Below are 15,783 nucleotides of genomic sequence, written 5' to 3'. Positions count from 1 at the left end.
ATACAGAGCAGCAATACAGAGCAGCAATACAGAGCAGCAATACAGAGCAGCAATACAGAGCAGCAATACAGAGCAGCAATACAGAGCAGCAATACAGAGCAGCAATACAGAGCAGCAATACAGAGCAGCAATACAGAGCAGCAATACAGAGCAGCAATACAGAGCAGCAATACAGAGCAGCAATACAGAGCAGCAATACAGAGCAGCAATACAGAGCAGCAATACAGAGCAGCAATACAGAGCAGCAATACAGAGCAGCAATACAGAGCAGCAATACAGAGCAGCAATACAGAGCAGCAATACAGAGCAGCAATACAGAGCAGCAATACAGAGCAGCAATACAGAGCAGCACAGCAAAATGCAGCAGGTAATGCAAATGCAATACAGAGCAATACCCATATTAACACAAAGCGATAACCTTTTTCTATTTTCATTAGATGTTGATTTATTGTTACAGGAAACCCAAAACAACAAAAGCACACAGAAAACAATACTCATCTCCCATTAACAGCCCCTTCAGCTTATACACAAACTCAACATCACTGCCATCACAACTGCTAAATTACTCCCCAGCAATCATTGGTCCTGAGGAACATGGTTCCCAGGAGCCTCCAAAAAATCCTCCTGCCTGACGAAAACCCCGGTCCCTGGACGGTCTGCGCCCAAACTTTGGTGATGAATGTTGCCTCGCAGACCGACCGGGACCCGGGAAAAAAAAACCCAGCCGGGGGGGAAAAAAAAAAAACCCCCCGGCTGGGGATTTTTTATTCTAAATTTAAAAATGATGTGAAAAACCTGAAAAGCAAAAGGCATACAAGGTTACAACCCTAGAACCCTTCAACACACACACACACTTCCTGCAGCTTAGACACAAACCCACGCTGACTCACACCTCAACTGCTCTGCGAACCCCTGGCACACATTCACACCACTCCTCGGGAACACGGCTCCCGGGAGCCTCCAAAAAAATCCTCCTGCCTGACGAAAACCCCGGTCCCTGGACGGTCTGCGCCCAAACTTTGGTGATGAATGTTGCCTCGCAGACCGACCGGGACCCGGGAAAAAAAAACCCAGCCGGGGGGAAAAAAAAAAAACCCCCCGGCTGGGGATTTTTTATTCTAAATTTAAAAATGATGTGAAAAACCTGAAAAGCAAAAGTCATACAAGGTTACAACCCTAGAACCCTTCAACACACACACACTTCCTTCAGCTTACACACAAACCCACGCTGACTCACACCTCAACTGCTCTGCTAACCCCCGGCACGCATTCGCGCCGCTCCTCGGGAACACGGCTCCCAGGAGCCTCCAAAAAAATCCTCCTGCCTGACGAAAACCCCGGTCCCTGGACGGTCTGTGCCCAAACTTTGGTGATGAACGTCGCCTCTCAGACCGACCGGGACCGAGGAAAAAAAAACCCAGCCGGGGGGGAAAAAAAAAAAACCCCCCGGCTGGGGATTTTTTATTCTAAATTTAAAAATGAATTACAAAACCTGAAAAGCAAAAGTCACATACACAAGGTTAAAACTAGTCAGCATGTACTCACGCACACAGAGACGAGTAGACACAGACACACACAGTCGTGTGCTCTCACACACACTCACACGCTCTTCCTGCTTACAGGCTCGCTATGGCCCTTACTCGAGACGCTGAAGAACGTGCTTCGATGCGTCTTCTGGCTGCCGCTCCTTGACGTCGAATGGTAGATTCTGGGGAAATCGGTAGCCTCGAGGACCTGTGAGACGACAGGAAGTGGTCAACGAGTGGCTGACAGCTAGGAATTGTCCCCGCTCTGGACCAATAAATTTTCTACCCAAAATCCCATAAAAGACAGATGAACAGTAAAGTTTTTACAACTGTTCTACCTAACTATGACTACATGCCAGGGCAGGGCAGCTCCAATCATAAGTAGTATAATATAAGTACATACAATATAAGCAAACGCATACAGTGCAAGTGTACATACAGTGTAAGCAGACACAATATAAGCCGACATAGGTACACGCAATATAAGCATATACAATATAAGGATATACAACATAAGCCTATACAATATAAGCCAACACAGGTACACGCAATATAAGGATATACAACATAAGCCTATACAATATAAGCCAACACAGGTACACGCAATATAGGCACATACAATATAAGCCTATACAATATAAGCCAACACAGGTACACGCAATATAGGCACATACAATATAAGCCAATACAATATAAGCCAACACAGGTACACGCAATATAGGCACATACAATATAAGCCAATACAATATAAGCCAACACAGGTACACGCAATATAGGCACATACAATATAAGCCAACAAAGGTACATGCAATATAGGTACACGCAATATAAGCCGATATAGGTACACACAATATAAGCCAAGACTTGAGATAACTCTGTGGAAGACTAATTGTTGGGCCCCATACCCTTTGAGAAGATGGAACCTACAGAACAACTGCAGTCACTTGAGGAGGGTGTAAGACGCTCCCTCTAGAAGTCCAAGATAATGGCATGGGAAAAAAAGCACTACCAAAGCTGGTAGTGAGAAGGAAGATGGATGAGAAAATCTTGTAATCCTTCCTGTCTCAAAGAGTAAAAATGTAAAGATGCCAGAAAACACTATATCTGGGAAGAAATGTGAGTAAAATACTGCCTATATGGCACAAAATAGTGCCTGTAAAGTGTCGAGATGTAACAAAGGCCTATGACACGGAAGACAATAGACACAGACTACATAACACGGACGACACAACATAGACACGGATGGCATAACAGAGACAAGAGTAAACTGCCTAGCACTTTCAACTTATGGACCCGAGATTCGTAGCGCAAGATGAGCCAGAGGCCGATGATGCCAAAGGAAAGAAAGCCCTATGACAATGGCATGTGATGATGAAATGTAACTTGTTAAAAGAAGTTAGTGCTGAGGCAGTTAAGAGGATGCTCGAGAGGCTCGGCGAGCCTAGAGAAGGAAGCCGACTGCCGGGTGACCGTGGCCGTAGCTCCGGACCTGAAGGCGAGCTCCTCGGGGGAAAGATCCGTGACGACGTCGAGTCGAGGAAGGCGGACGACGCAAAGTTCCCGAGAATGTGGAGATGGGTTGGAACTGCCCTGCCCGGCAAAGGCTCTGGTGAGGCTGAGGAGAAACCCTCTCCCTTTACTTCCAGAGAGCCTGTCCCGCTACAGACCTCTCCGCTAAGCTGACGTGAACTTGTCCCCTGTGATAGTAAAGGTTTTTCCCCTTCTCCCAACCGCTGGCCCCGACACTTAGCTTTTGGAAGAGGAGCGGACAAAATCCATCCTCGGTCGCACGTGGACGTTGATATGTTCTCCGCGTGTGCTTCGGTGTTGCCGTTTCGAAGCTTTGGGTAAGAGCCTCCTCAGGGTACCTAAGACAAAAAGGAAAAGGTGACTATTGCCCTCAACAACAGTAATCCCCGGGACTCCTCCGCACCACTGCCCCGGCTCACCTCAAATCTTGATTTGACTCCGGAGGCTGGCCAGAAGATACCTGCAAAGAGAAAAGGTACATGCTTAGCATGCTGCTGCATAACATTCACCTTTGAGTCAGCCTGCCTAAACGCCGACTCACCTGCCCTCCTCTGTTCCTTGGCGTACCTAGGGCAGCAACAGCACCTGCAAAGAAACAAAGCAGAAAAGCATGCTGAGATACTGTGAAAACACAACCTCCCAAATCTGACAAGTATGCCACACCGATACCTTAAGCTCGCACCCACCTGGCACGGATATGCTCGGCTAGGATAGATTGCAAGCGGACCACCTAAAATAAAAAAAAAAAGAGATGCTTAAAGCTGCACCAGAAACTGAGACCTCAGCAATAACAATTGCTTCTGTACGCTAGTCAATGCTCACCTCGCCCACTTGGCCTTGACTGCTGCTCTCAGCTTTAACTTCCTAAAAAGAGAGACAAAGAACAATGCTGTAACAGCCACCATTTATGCTTCCTCTACAGAAACAAATAGTGCCTCACCTGGTTGGGGGAATCCCCTCACCCAGGATGGGGCCCTCTGGCACAGATTTAATCCATCTGAATCTGAAAAAAGGTTAGGACAAGAGTCAAACTGTTGCAGGATAACTTAAGAGCTCCAGATATCTTCTGTCCATCTACAAATCCCATCTAGAGTCCAACTACACCCCACATTACAAACTTCAAGTCCCCGGGACTTCTCCTATTGCACCGGGCTACACGGCAGGGCAGAGCAGCTCAGGCACAAAATGTGTGTGCTGACACCCGTGACACGGGACGGGACGTGACAGACGACGGGGACGCGACACGGACAGAAATCTCCTGGCAAGGAAAATGGCTGCGAGGACTGAGAGAATGCAAAAGGAGATGACCGAGGTGAAACTGATGGTGGGCTGATGAGGCTCAAAGAACCCTGGACGAAAAAGATGCTAACTGAATGATTTATTCCAAGAACTGCAAAGATGGATGCCCAAGAATCATACAGCCAGAAGCCTCTACCTGCCCTCACATTCTTTCAAGTCCTAGTCTGCCATAATGGATCCTGGTGGGGTAGAGCTGTCCATACAGCTCAGAACAAGACCTGAAAAGACAGCTGACTGGATGCTTATAAAAAGAGATGAGAGTCTGATGCCTGTCTGAGCTCCCAAGTCAAAAGTTCTATGGCATGGGTGCCGGGCCAAGGAACGCTGAGAGCACAGATGCTAAGACTGGTGCCAAGGCTTCTGACAGGCCCCTCAAAGGGCTAAGATAAAAGACATGAGACACCCAAACAAGACATAATGCACAACAGACAAGTGACACAATACACACCGGGACTGCTCTGCCCTGCTCACCTCAGCACGGTGATCAAAAGTGAGATTTTGCTTTTAGGGGGCCTAAGGGGCCACTTCTTGGCTACCCTCATCTCCAGAGCCAACTCAAAAACTCCCCCATCCCAGGAGTGCCGACCCAGCACCTCGCTTTCATCCCCTCTGTGGGTCGTGGCCCTCTACTTATCTCTCGGACATCTGGGGATGCCGGTCCGTGTCGGGTGCGAAGAAAGGCCGCCTCGCCGGCTGGGAAATTCCTGCTGGCACCGGGCTGTTGTCTCTTAGATAGCTATATTAAAGAAAACCAAACATCAACGCCTGACCTTGGCACCACATTGGCCAAAACCACACAAGTCTGCTACTCACCATTCTCCTAAGAAGGCCTGGCACCTTGTAACCGTAACCCTCTGCCACAGATGTAATGCATCTGCACCTGAAAGAAAGGTAGAACATATGTCAAACACATGCACGATAACTCAAAAGCTCCAAACACCTTATGTCAACCTAGGAATAGCATCTAGAGTCCAAGTACAGCCCACATTGCAACTTTCAACTCCCCGGGGCTTCTCCTATTACACCAGGCTATGCGGCAGGGCAGAGCAGCTCCGGCACAAATGTGTGTGCTGACACCCGTGACACGGGACAGACGGGACACGACAAACAATGGGCACAAGACACGGACGGAAATCTCTAGGCAAGAAGGATGACTGCGAGGACTGAGAAGATGCCAAATGAGACGACCGAGGTAAGACAGACCGATGGCGAGCTGATAAGGCTCAGAGTGCCCTGGAGAAGGAAGATGCTAAACTGAATGTTTTAGTCCAAGAACTGCAAAGATGAATGCACAGGAGCTCTACAGTCAGAAGCCTCTACCTGCCCTCACATTCTTACAAGTCCTAATCCACCATAATAGAACCTTGCAGGGTGCAGCTGTCCATACAGCTCAGAACAAGACCTGAAAAGACATCTGACTGGATGCTTACAAAGAGTTGCAATTCTGATGCCTGTCTGAGCTCCCGAGTCAAAAGTTTTATGGCCTGGGTGCCGGGCCAAAGAAACGTGGAGATTGTGCCTGCTAAGAATACTGCCGAGGTTTCTGATAGGCCCCTCAAAGGGCTAAGATAAAAGACATGAGACACCCAAACAAGACATAATGCACGGTAGACAAGTGACACGATACACACCGGGACTGCTCTGCCCTGTGCACCTCAGCACTGTGATCCAAAGTGAGACTTTGCTTTTAGGGGGCCTAAGGGGCCAATTCTTGGCTACTCTCATCTCCAGAGCCAACTCAAGACCTCCCCTCCCCGATCCCAGGAGTCCCAACCCAGCACCTTGCTTTCATCCCCTCTGTGGGTCGGAGCCCTCTACTTATCTCTCGGACATCTGGGGATGCCGGTCCGTGTCAGGTGCGACGAAAGACCGCCTCGCCGGCTGGGAAGTTCCTGCTGGCACCAGGCTGGTGTCTCTTAGACAGCTTTATTAAAGAAAACCAAACATCAGTGCCCGATCTTGGCAGCCCATCAGCCAAAACCCTACAAGTCTGCTACTCACCCTTCTCCTAAGAAGGCCCGGCTCCTCCGGTCACACGCTTCGGGCACGCTCGGAGGCCGACGCCGTTGTCGTGGGGTACGCCTGGGTTAAGAAGACAGGAGGTGATGTGGCGTTGCTGAAAACTGACTGGACCCTCGGTCCTCCTCGCTACTTCCCTGACTCACCGTAACTCCTCGGTGGTTCCTGACTGCTACCCAGAAGACAGGGCTCATCAGGGTGGAAAATTCGGTCCGTCGGCCGGGTGGGGATGGGAGCTTGGCGTGCTCCGAGTGGATTGCCTAAGGCACAAAAACGAGAATGGAGACTTAGACTTGCCCCCTTAGAATTCAGACCTCAGCAACAAGAAAGGCTACTGCTCACCTTGCTCTCTTGAACTTGACTGCTGGGATCCAGCTATACTTCCTAAAAATAAAGACAAAAAACAGCGCTGTAATAGGGTCACACTTGACACTCCCCCTGCACAGACAAATGGTGACTGACCTGCTTGTGGGAACCCCCTCACCCAGGATGGGGGGCTCTGCCATGGATGCAATGCATCTGCACCTGAAAGAAAGTTAGAACATATGTCAAACACCTGCAGGATAACTCAAAAGCTACAAACACCTTAGGTCAATATAGGAATAGCATCTAGAGTCCAAGTACAGCCCACATTACAACCTTCAACTCCCCGGGGCTTCTCCTATTACACCAGGCTATGTGGCAGGGCAGAGCAGCTCCGGCACAAATGTGTGCTGACACCTGTGACACGGGACAGACAGGACGTGACAAACAATGGGCACACAACACAGACAGAAGTCTCTGGGCAAGGATGACTGCAAGGACTGAGAAGATGCCAAATGAGATGACCGAGGTGAGACCGATGGCGAGCTGATGAGGCTGAGAAAACACTGAAGGAAGAAGATGCTAACTGAATGATTTATTCCAAGAACTGCAAAGATGGATGCCCAAGAATCATACAGCCAGAAGCCTCTACCTGCCCTCATGTTCTTTCGAGTCCTAGTCCGCCATAATGGATCCTGGTGGGGTATAGCTGTCCATACAGCTCAGAACAAGACCTGAAAAGACAGCTGATCGGATGCTTCTAAAGAGACAAGAGAGTCTGATGCCTGTCTGAGCTCCTGAGTCAAAAGTTCTATGGCATGGGTGCCAGGCCAAGGAATGCAGAGATCACAGATGCTAACAATGATGCCAGGGTTTCTGACAGGCCCCACCAAGGCCTAAGGTAAAAGACATGACATATGCAAACAACACATAATACACAAAAGACAAGTGACACGATACACACCGGGACTGCTCTGCCCTGCATACCTCAGCACTGTGATGAAAAGTCAGGCTTTCCTTTTATGGAGCCTAAGGGGCCGCTTCATAGACACCCCCCACCTCCAAAGCGGACTCAAAAACCCCTCCCAGTAATTCCCAAACCAGCACCCTGCTTTCATCCCCTCTGTGGGTCGTGGCCCTCTACTTATCTCTCGGACATCTGGGGATGCCGGTCTCCGGTGCGAAGAAAGGCCACTTCGTCAGCTGGGAAGGTCCTGCTGGCACCAGGCTGGTGTCTCTTAGACAGCTGTATTAAAGAAAACCAAACATCAGTGCCCGATCTTGGCAGCCCATCGGCCAAAACCCCACAAGTCTGCTACTCACCGTGCTACTAAGAATGCTCAGCTGCTCGGGCCGCACGCTTCGGGCACGCTCGGAGACCGAGGCTGTCGTCACAGGGGGTGCCTGGGTTAAGAGGAGAGGAGGTGATTTAGCACGGCTGACACCTGAGTGGAACCTGGCTCCTCCTCCCTACTTCCCCTACTCACCGCAACTCCTCGGCAGCTGCTGAAGGCCACCTGGAAGGCACCTTTAAATAGAAGAGTTCAGGGTTTCATCACCAGGGCCTGTAATGCATCCACAGGGCTCACACGTGCAGGGAACCCGGTGCATCGGCCGACTGGTGACGGGGGCTTGACAGGCTCCGAGTGGATTGCCTAAAGCACAAAAAAGGAAATGGAAGCTTAGAGCAGCACCAGAAACTGAGACTGGAGCAATAACAGCTACTTCTCTCCACTGCTCACCTTGACTGCTGGTATCCAGACTTAGTTCCTAAAAAGAAAGACAAAGAACAGAGCTGTAACAGAGTCACCACATACACTTCTGTTGCAGAGACAAATGGTGCCTCACCTGCTCGGGGGAAACCACTCACCCAGGATGGGGCCCTCTGGCACAGATTTAATCCATCTGAATCTGAAAAAAAAGTTAGGACAAGAGTCAAACTGTTGCAGGATAACTTAAGAGCTCCAGATATCTTCTGTCCATCTAGAGTCCAACTACACCCCACATTACAAACTTCAAGTCCCCGGGACTTCTCCTATTACACCAGGCTATGTGGCAGGGCAGAGCAGCTCCGGCACAAATGTGTGCAGACACCCATGACACGGGACAGGACGTGACAAACAACAGGAACACGACACAGACAGAAATCTCTGGGCAAGGAAAATGGCTGCGAGGACTGAGAAGATGCAAAAGGAGATGACCGAGGTGAGACCAATGGTGAGCTGATGAGGCTCAGAGAAACCTGGAGGAAGAAGATGCTAACTGAATGATTTATTCCAAGAACTGCAAAGATGGATGCCCAAGAATCATACAGCCAGAAGCCTCTACCTGCCCTCATGTTCTTTCGAGTCCTAGTCCGCCATAATGGATCCTGGTGGGGTATAGCTGTCCATACAGCTCAGAACAAGACCTGAAAAGACAGCTGATCGGATGCTTCTAAAGAGACAAGAGAGTCTGATGCCTGTCTGAGCTCCTGAGTCAAAAGTTCTATGGCATGGGTGCCAGGCCAAGGAATGCAGAGATCACAGATGCTAACAATGATGCCAGGGTTTCTGACAGGCCCCACCAAGGCCTAAGGTAAAAGACATGACATATGCAAACAACACATAATACACAAAAGACAAGTGACACGATACACACCGGGACTGCTCTGCCCTGCATACCTCAGCACTGTGATGAAAAGTCAGGCTTTCCTTTTATGGAGCCTAAGGGGCCGCTTCATAGACACCCCCCACCTCCAAAGCGGACTCAAAAACCCCTCCCAGTAATTCCCAAACCAGCACCCTGCTTTCATCCCCTCTGTGGGTCGTGGCCCTCTACTTATCTCTCAGACATCTGGGGATGCCTATCCGTGTCAGGTGCAAAAGAAGGCAGCCTCAACATCTGGAAGTTCCTGCTGGCACTGTTGTTCAACAACTCCCTGCTGTTTCTTAGTCAGCTACATGAAAGAAATCCAAATATCAATGCATGATGTCTGCAGCACACTGGCCAAAACCCAACAATTCTGCTACTCACCGTTCTCCTAGGAATGCCCGACTCCTGGGGCCGCACCCTTTGGCCACGCTCCGAGGCTGATGCCATTGTCACGGGGTAAGCCTGGGTTAAAAGGAGACGAGGTCATGTGGCATTGCTGAAACCTGAGCGGACCCGAGCTCCTCCTCCCTACTTCCCCAACTCACCGTGACTCCTGACTCCTCGGCCCGTGCCCAAGGCTACCTTGGTGACACCTTTAAATAGAAAAGGCAGAGGCTTCATCGACGAGTCCCGTGATTCTTCCGCAGGGCTGGGGAGAGCGGCACACCCGGTGCGTCGGCCGGTTGGTGACTGGGGCTCGGTGTACTCCGAGTGGATTGCCTAAAGCGCAGAAACAGGAACGGATGCTTAGAGTTGCACCGGAAAGTGAGACTTGAGCAGTAACAACTGCTTCTGGACACTACTCAATGCTCACCTTGCCCACCTCATCTTGACTGCTGATATCCAGCTTTACCTCCTGAAAAGAAAAAGAACAGTGCTGTAACAAAGTCACACTTTACACTCCCCCTGCAGAGACAAACAGTGACTGACCTGCTCGGGGGAACCTCCTCACTCGGGATGGGTGGATGGATTTTGCCCTGGATTTTATCCTTCTGCGTCTGAAAGAAAGTAAGGACAAAAGTCAAAGGGCTGTGGGATAACTTCACAGCTCCAAATATCTTCTGTCTATCTAGGAATATCATCTAGAGTCTGGCAACACCCCACAAACTGCAAGTCCATGGGACTTGTCCTGTTGCAGCAGGCTATGCGGCAGGGCAGGGCAGAGCAGCTCCGGCACAAATATGTGCGGACACCCGTGACACGGAACGTGACAAACAGGAGGACGACAAACACAACAGATTATGCTTGTGGTGAGGGTCTCGAGGGGAAAAGGCAAAAGGGACCCCAAAGACACACTAGGTAACATGGTACACCGGACAATACGACGTGGACCGGAACTGTTCTGCGCTGCCCGCCTGAAAGCTGCCATCAAAAGTAGAACCTCTCCCTTTAGCTGTCCTAAGAGGCCCCTTGGAGAAGATTACTTTTCCCTCTGCTAATTTTTAAATCTGTCCCAGGAACTCCCAACCCACTACTCTCCCATCATCCCATCTCCAGGCCGTGGCCCTGACTTATCTTTTGGATGATCAGTGATGTGAATCCACGTTGCACCTGAAATGAGTCTGCCTCAGAGGGCCCCGTGATCCCCTGTTAGCCTCTCGGTCAGCTACAATAAAGAAAAACAAAACCAAAGTATGAGTACAAAGTTATGTGGGCCAAATGCCAGCAAGTCAGATACTTGCCCTCTCCTGAGTGTGCCTGGCTCCTTCAGGCTCCAGCTTCATCCTGATTCCAAGGCTGTGGCCATTATTATGAGTGGCACATGGGTTAGAGAAAGGCAAAGTAAAATAGCATTCCTGTGAGTGCAGTGGATGACCTTGTGTGCTGTAAGACATGTGAATGCCTCTGCTAGGCTTCTAAAAAGCCTTGGGGTGGGGGGGGGGGGCCTCAAATAATCACCCTTTCTCACCCTGCTGCCTTCAAAACCACCCCCCCAACAATACCTCCTAACTGGATACCTGCTCAGCCTCCCTCTCCTAGTTACACGCCTCAACTCACCTGAAGCCTCAATCTCAAACATTATCTTTGACACTGGGCAGATCCCTCTTGTGACATGATGAATCTGCTGAAAAGTGTTGTAGTTGACACAACCTGGAGCCTCTGGAAGCTGTGCTCTTCCTAAAAAAAAATACAAAACAAAATACGAACAAAACCAGAAATTACAAATGCACTTTATGACCCCTAAACACAAAACCCAAAATTGTGAACTTAAATACTCCCTGTATTCTATGCTGTTTTCTTCACAGGATCTTCAAAGCCTCTGTTGCTTTAGATGCCCAGAAGCACCTACTGAAAACAAGCTGAGATAAGCTGAAAGAGCCTCTTCTCTGAAATGAGAGGAAAGCTCTTATCCTAGCACAGCCCAGAGAGGGAATGAAGGCCCTCAGCAAAAGCTGGGGTTAATATACCCCTGATGGTGCCCGCCTCTCGTTCCCATGGCACCCAGGAAAAGGGAGGGGGCGAATCCCACCGGGCATAAAAGCCCTCAGAGAAGCTACAGCTGTTTGGCTCCTCTGACTCAAATTCAAGGGGAGCAAAGGGCTTGTTATAGAAGAAAACTCTTCAGAAAAATAACAGCACTTTCTTTTTTGCAACAACTACTTGGAGTAAAAGGGTAGAAAACTGGTAAGAAATATAACTTTCTGTTTAGGCAGCATAACTAGATAAATTGGGTAATTTGCTGTTAACTTACTTATAATTATTCCTTAGTGGCTACTAAGTAGTACTTCACGTGTGACTGAGCTGGGTGGAGAAGAATGCTTATGATATGAATAGTCTAAGTCTCCTTGGGACCTCTAATTAGGCCTATCTACATTATAAGTAAAAATAAGAAAAATAAAAGCTTCCCAGGCAGTGTAAGGGTTAAGTGCCTGCCAGGCTCACCCTGCTCTGAGGTACTTGGTCCTACGACACAGAAAGAAGGGCCCTGAAATGTAGTTTTAAACCCTTAAAATGCTGAAAAAGGCAGAGCTTCCTTCCAGTACACCCCTTAAACAGAGGAAATGGGGCAGTTACCTCTACTGAAACTAATACAATAGCAAATAAATAGCTTCTGCCCTTTGATTTATTCTCCTTAAGTACTGGGAAAAGAGGGGTTTTCATCACTTTAAATCTCTCTAGTGATGAAAAAAGAGGGATTTTTCCCTCAGTTCAAACTCTTATGGAGGGATAGCTGGGCTTCTCCCTCAATTTAGGCCTCAGGACAACAAAAAGGGGCCGGCTACCCTAAATTCAAACCCATAAGAAACATTTTCAATATTTTCCCCTTCTACTTAAACTGGAAAATAATAGAAAATGAGGACTCCCTGTCAATTAACACCCCTGACAGCATAGAAAAGGCAGGGATTCTTTCAACTGAGACCATTAAAATTGCAGGGGAAGCAGAGTCCCTCCCAGTTTGAACACAAAAAATAAAGGAAAAGGAAGCTTTTTGCCTTTTTTCTAAACCCTTTTACTCCTAATAACCCCTCTCCTTTCTGGGAGTGCTGTGGAGGGTCTGGGGGCCCTGGGGAAGGACTGACACAGTAAAAGGGGAAAGTTGAAAGCTCTCTCCTGGAACCCCACATGCTGCCTGGCCTGCTCAGATGCTGCCCCTTGGCAAAAGGGCTCTTCCCTTGGCATTTTCTCAAAGTGATGCTCCGTGCTCAGGTGAGTCTGGCTGCTCCCTAGTCCGTGCTGGATGCTCCGACCGTAGTTCCTGGAGGGACCCTTGGGATGCCCCGTTAGCCCCTCTGGACTAGCAGCTCCCTGTGCGGGTGTGCCTGGGTAACCCTCTGAAAGCAGCTGGTCACACGGGGGCTGCTAGACCTTGGAGTGGGGCTTGAGGTGAAGAAAGGTCCTGTGAGGAGTTCCTTCCCCTGCACAGCCCTTCGTCTGCCCCTTAAACCGTGGGGTGCCAGACTTTCCTTTCTAAGGAAATTAACCGTCTTTCCTCTCTGTGTGCCCGTGGCCGAAACTGCAATTCGGCCTCCAAAACCGCAGAGAACGATTTCTCACGGACCGCGGCTGCCGACGCCGAGAACTCTCGCCGCCCTTGGAGGGCCACGTGCCTCCTGCGAACGGACGTCGACGCGCAGCGGGGTGAGTTTGGCTTTACAGGGAAGAGGGCCGGCGCAGGATTTCTCCGGGAGCAAAGCTGCCCCCGCCGAGAACTCGGGCTGCCTTGGCAGTGCCGAGCACCTCCTGCAAACTGGCATTGGGAGACGCGGGGAGTGAGTTTTTCTGTGCAGAAGTTCTCCCAGACCAAAGCTGAGAGCATCTAACCCTAACCACAACAACTTAGCTGGGTCTAAAACTTACAACCTTTGGACTGGCAGCGTGGGACCCAACCCGCTGTGCCACTGCTGGCCCCTTCCTAAAGCATTCCACTGCAGTCCTAAAACTCTGCCTTTTCAGAGGGTGTTTCCTCTGACCCTGACCGTAATCTTCAAAATATGCTAAAGACTCATAAAATGGCTTTGAAAAAGCCCCAACAATACCCTAAGTAGTCCCAGAAAAGTCCCTTCCAAAATTCCCTAAATACCTTTAAAAGTCCTGGAAAAAAAACCTCAAAAAGACATGCTCAGTCTCCAAACTCTACCTCTTGCTGTCTAGCCCACAGATGTCGTCCCTACCTTTCTGCAGTGTGTCTGTTGTCCTCTGAGGGTTCTGTCCTTGTCCTGCTGTGTGAGGGCTGCTGTCTGGTCTCGCTGTTAGGGCTGCTGTGTTGTGCTGCTGTTGGGGGAAAAGGCTGTTTTTAGAGGGGCTGCTTAGGCTGAGGTTAGGGCTGGGGTGAGGGGTGGTACAGCTGTACCGTGCACCCCTGATCTCCACTGGACTGTCCAGCCCTCAAGCCCTGTCCCTTTACCCCTCAACTGGTCCCTCTGCCCCCCCAGCCCTCAGCTCCTGTGTGTCACCCTTAACCCCTCTCCTTTGCCCCTCAGCCCCCAGCTTCTCTGTGTCACCCTACAGCTGCCCCTGCCACCCTCAGCATCTCTGTGTGTCACCCGCTGTCCCCTCTCCCTGTTCCTCCCTCAGCTCCCAGCCTCTGTCACCCTCAAGCCCCCACAGTGCCCCTCAAGCTGCCCCTCAGCCTCCATGTGTTGTGCCATGAAAAGACCCTAAAAAAACCTAAAAATTCCCTGAAAACCTCCTAATCTTCAAAATGTCCTAAAAACCCCATGAAAACCTAAAAGCAGCCTCAGAATGCTGTTAGAATACACTGGAAATATCCTACTTTTAAAAAACCCCTAAAAATCCCCAAAGAACCTTTAGAAATCCCTAAATATACCCTAAATAGTCCAAAAAGAGCTCAAAACATACCCCAAAATCCTTAAAATGCCCTGATAAGATCCTAAAAAACCTAAAAATTTCCTCAAAAACCCTAAAAATACCCTAGCCCTAAAAAGTCCTCCACATACCCTCAATAGTCCTAAAAAAACCCCAAGAACACCAAAATCCCCGCCCAAACAGTTCTTAAAAGTACTAAGAAAGCCCTTAAAATACCCTAACAAAATCTTTTAAAAGCCCTGAAAAAGCCCTAAAAGTATCCTAAACATTACCAGACAATTCCTGGAAAACTCCTCCAAAAAAGCCCAAAAATATCCTTTTAAAGCCATGAGAAAAACCCTAAAACCCTAAAAAACTGCTCAGCACCCAACTCCTACCTGTCACTCTCTAGACCACAAACATCATTGCTACCTTTTCATTAGGGTTGCTGCCTGCAGCTGCTGGCAGAGTTCTGGGGCTGTCCCAGCATTGGGGTTACTGCCTTGTGCTGCTGTTGGGGAAAACTGGGGTCCTAGGGGTGCTCTTTAGGGTGACCTTGGGGTTGGGTTGAGGGCTGCTGCACCTGTACCCTAACCCTACCTGCTACCCTGTGTCTTTTGTACCCCTAACCCTCGGTGTGAGCTCTCCATCTGTCAAGCCTCCCCCTCCTTGCCCCTCAGCCCGCAATGTCTGCGTGCCACCCTGAGACCTCTGACATTGTCCCTTGGCCCCCTGGCCTCCACCATGCACTCTCCACCTGGTTAGGGGTGGTGTGAGGGGTGGTTCACCTGTCACCCTCAAGCAGCCCCCACTTTGCCCCTCAAGGCATCTGCTTCCCCTCACTCTCTTCTTGTCACCCTCAAGTTCCCCGCTCTCAGCCTCTCAGCAACTCTGTGCCACCCTGGAGCCCCCCAGTTGCTCCTAAAGCCCCCTTCTGCCTCTCAGCTCCCCCCATCCTCTGTGTCACCCTCCAGCCCCCTCCCCTCAGCCCCTTGTGACACCCTGCAGCCCACAGACGTTGTCCCTGCCTGTCTCGCCTGGGTGTTGTCCTGCTGCGAGAGCTGCGCCGTCCTCCGAGGGTTCGGGCTCCTGCGTGCTGCTGCAGGGGACTCACGGGTGGGCGGTGGGTGAAGTAACGGATGGAGCGGGAAGTGTGGTGGGACGGGTTAAGGGCGGGCTGGAAAACAGAGTAGGGTTAGGGGCGGAGAAGGGGATGCAGCAGCAG

At 50.0% G+C, this 15,783-nt stretch overlaps 1 long non-coding RNA gene across 7 annotated transcripts; it reads right to left on the bottom strand.

Moving 5' to 3' along the window:
- Positions 1-205: 205 nt before the first annotated feature.
- On the bottom strand, positions 206-10,901 carry LOC129131391 (uncharacterized). 7 transcript variants are annotated; one of them, XR_013183340.1, is made up of 21 exons: positions 10,242-10,901; positions 10,126-10,167; positions 9,857-10,031; positions 9,693-9,773; positions 8,548-9,615; positions 8,420-8,447; positions 8,165-8,332; positions 8,001-8,081; positions 6,837-7,923; positions 6,717-6,758; positions 6,521-6,634; positions 6,357-6,437; positions 5,169-6,279; positions 3,997-5,091; positions 3,879-3,920; positions 3,743-3,786; positions 3,598-3,641; positions 3,476-3,516; positions 3,016-3,394; positions 1,641-1,734; positions 206-1,144 (listed from the first exon to the last, which is right to left on the bottom strand). It is a non-coding gene; the product is annotated as an uncharacterized LOC129131391 (long non-coding RNA). The 7 variants fall into 7 exon arrangements; XR_013183337.1 differs by having other exon boundaries at positions 1,641-3,394; XR_013183339.1 differs by having other exon boundaries at positions 206-1,734; positions 2,997-3,394.
- Positions 10,902-15,783: the final 4,882 nt, after the last annotated feature.

The sequence above is a fragment of the Agelaius phoeniceus genome, chromosome 8 (genome assembly GCF_051311805.1).
Source record: "Agelaius phoeniceus isolate bAgePho1 chromosome 8, bAgePho1.hap1, whole genome shotgun sequence".
NCBI classification, from domain to species: Eukaryota; Metazoa; Chordata; class Aves; order Passeriformes; family Icteridae; genus Agelaius; species Agelaius phoeniceus.
Note: the sequence above shows the minus strand (reverse complement) of the source record. Positions and strands in the feature narration are given on the sequence as shown.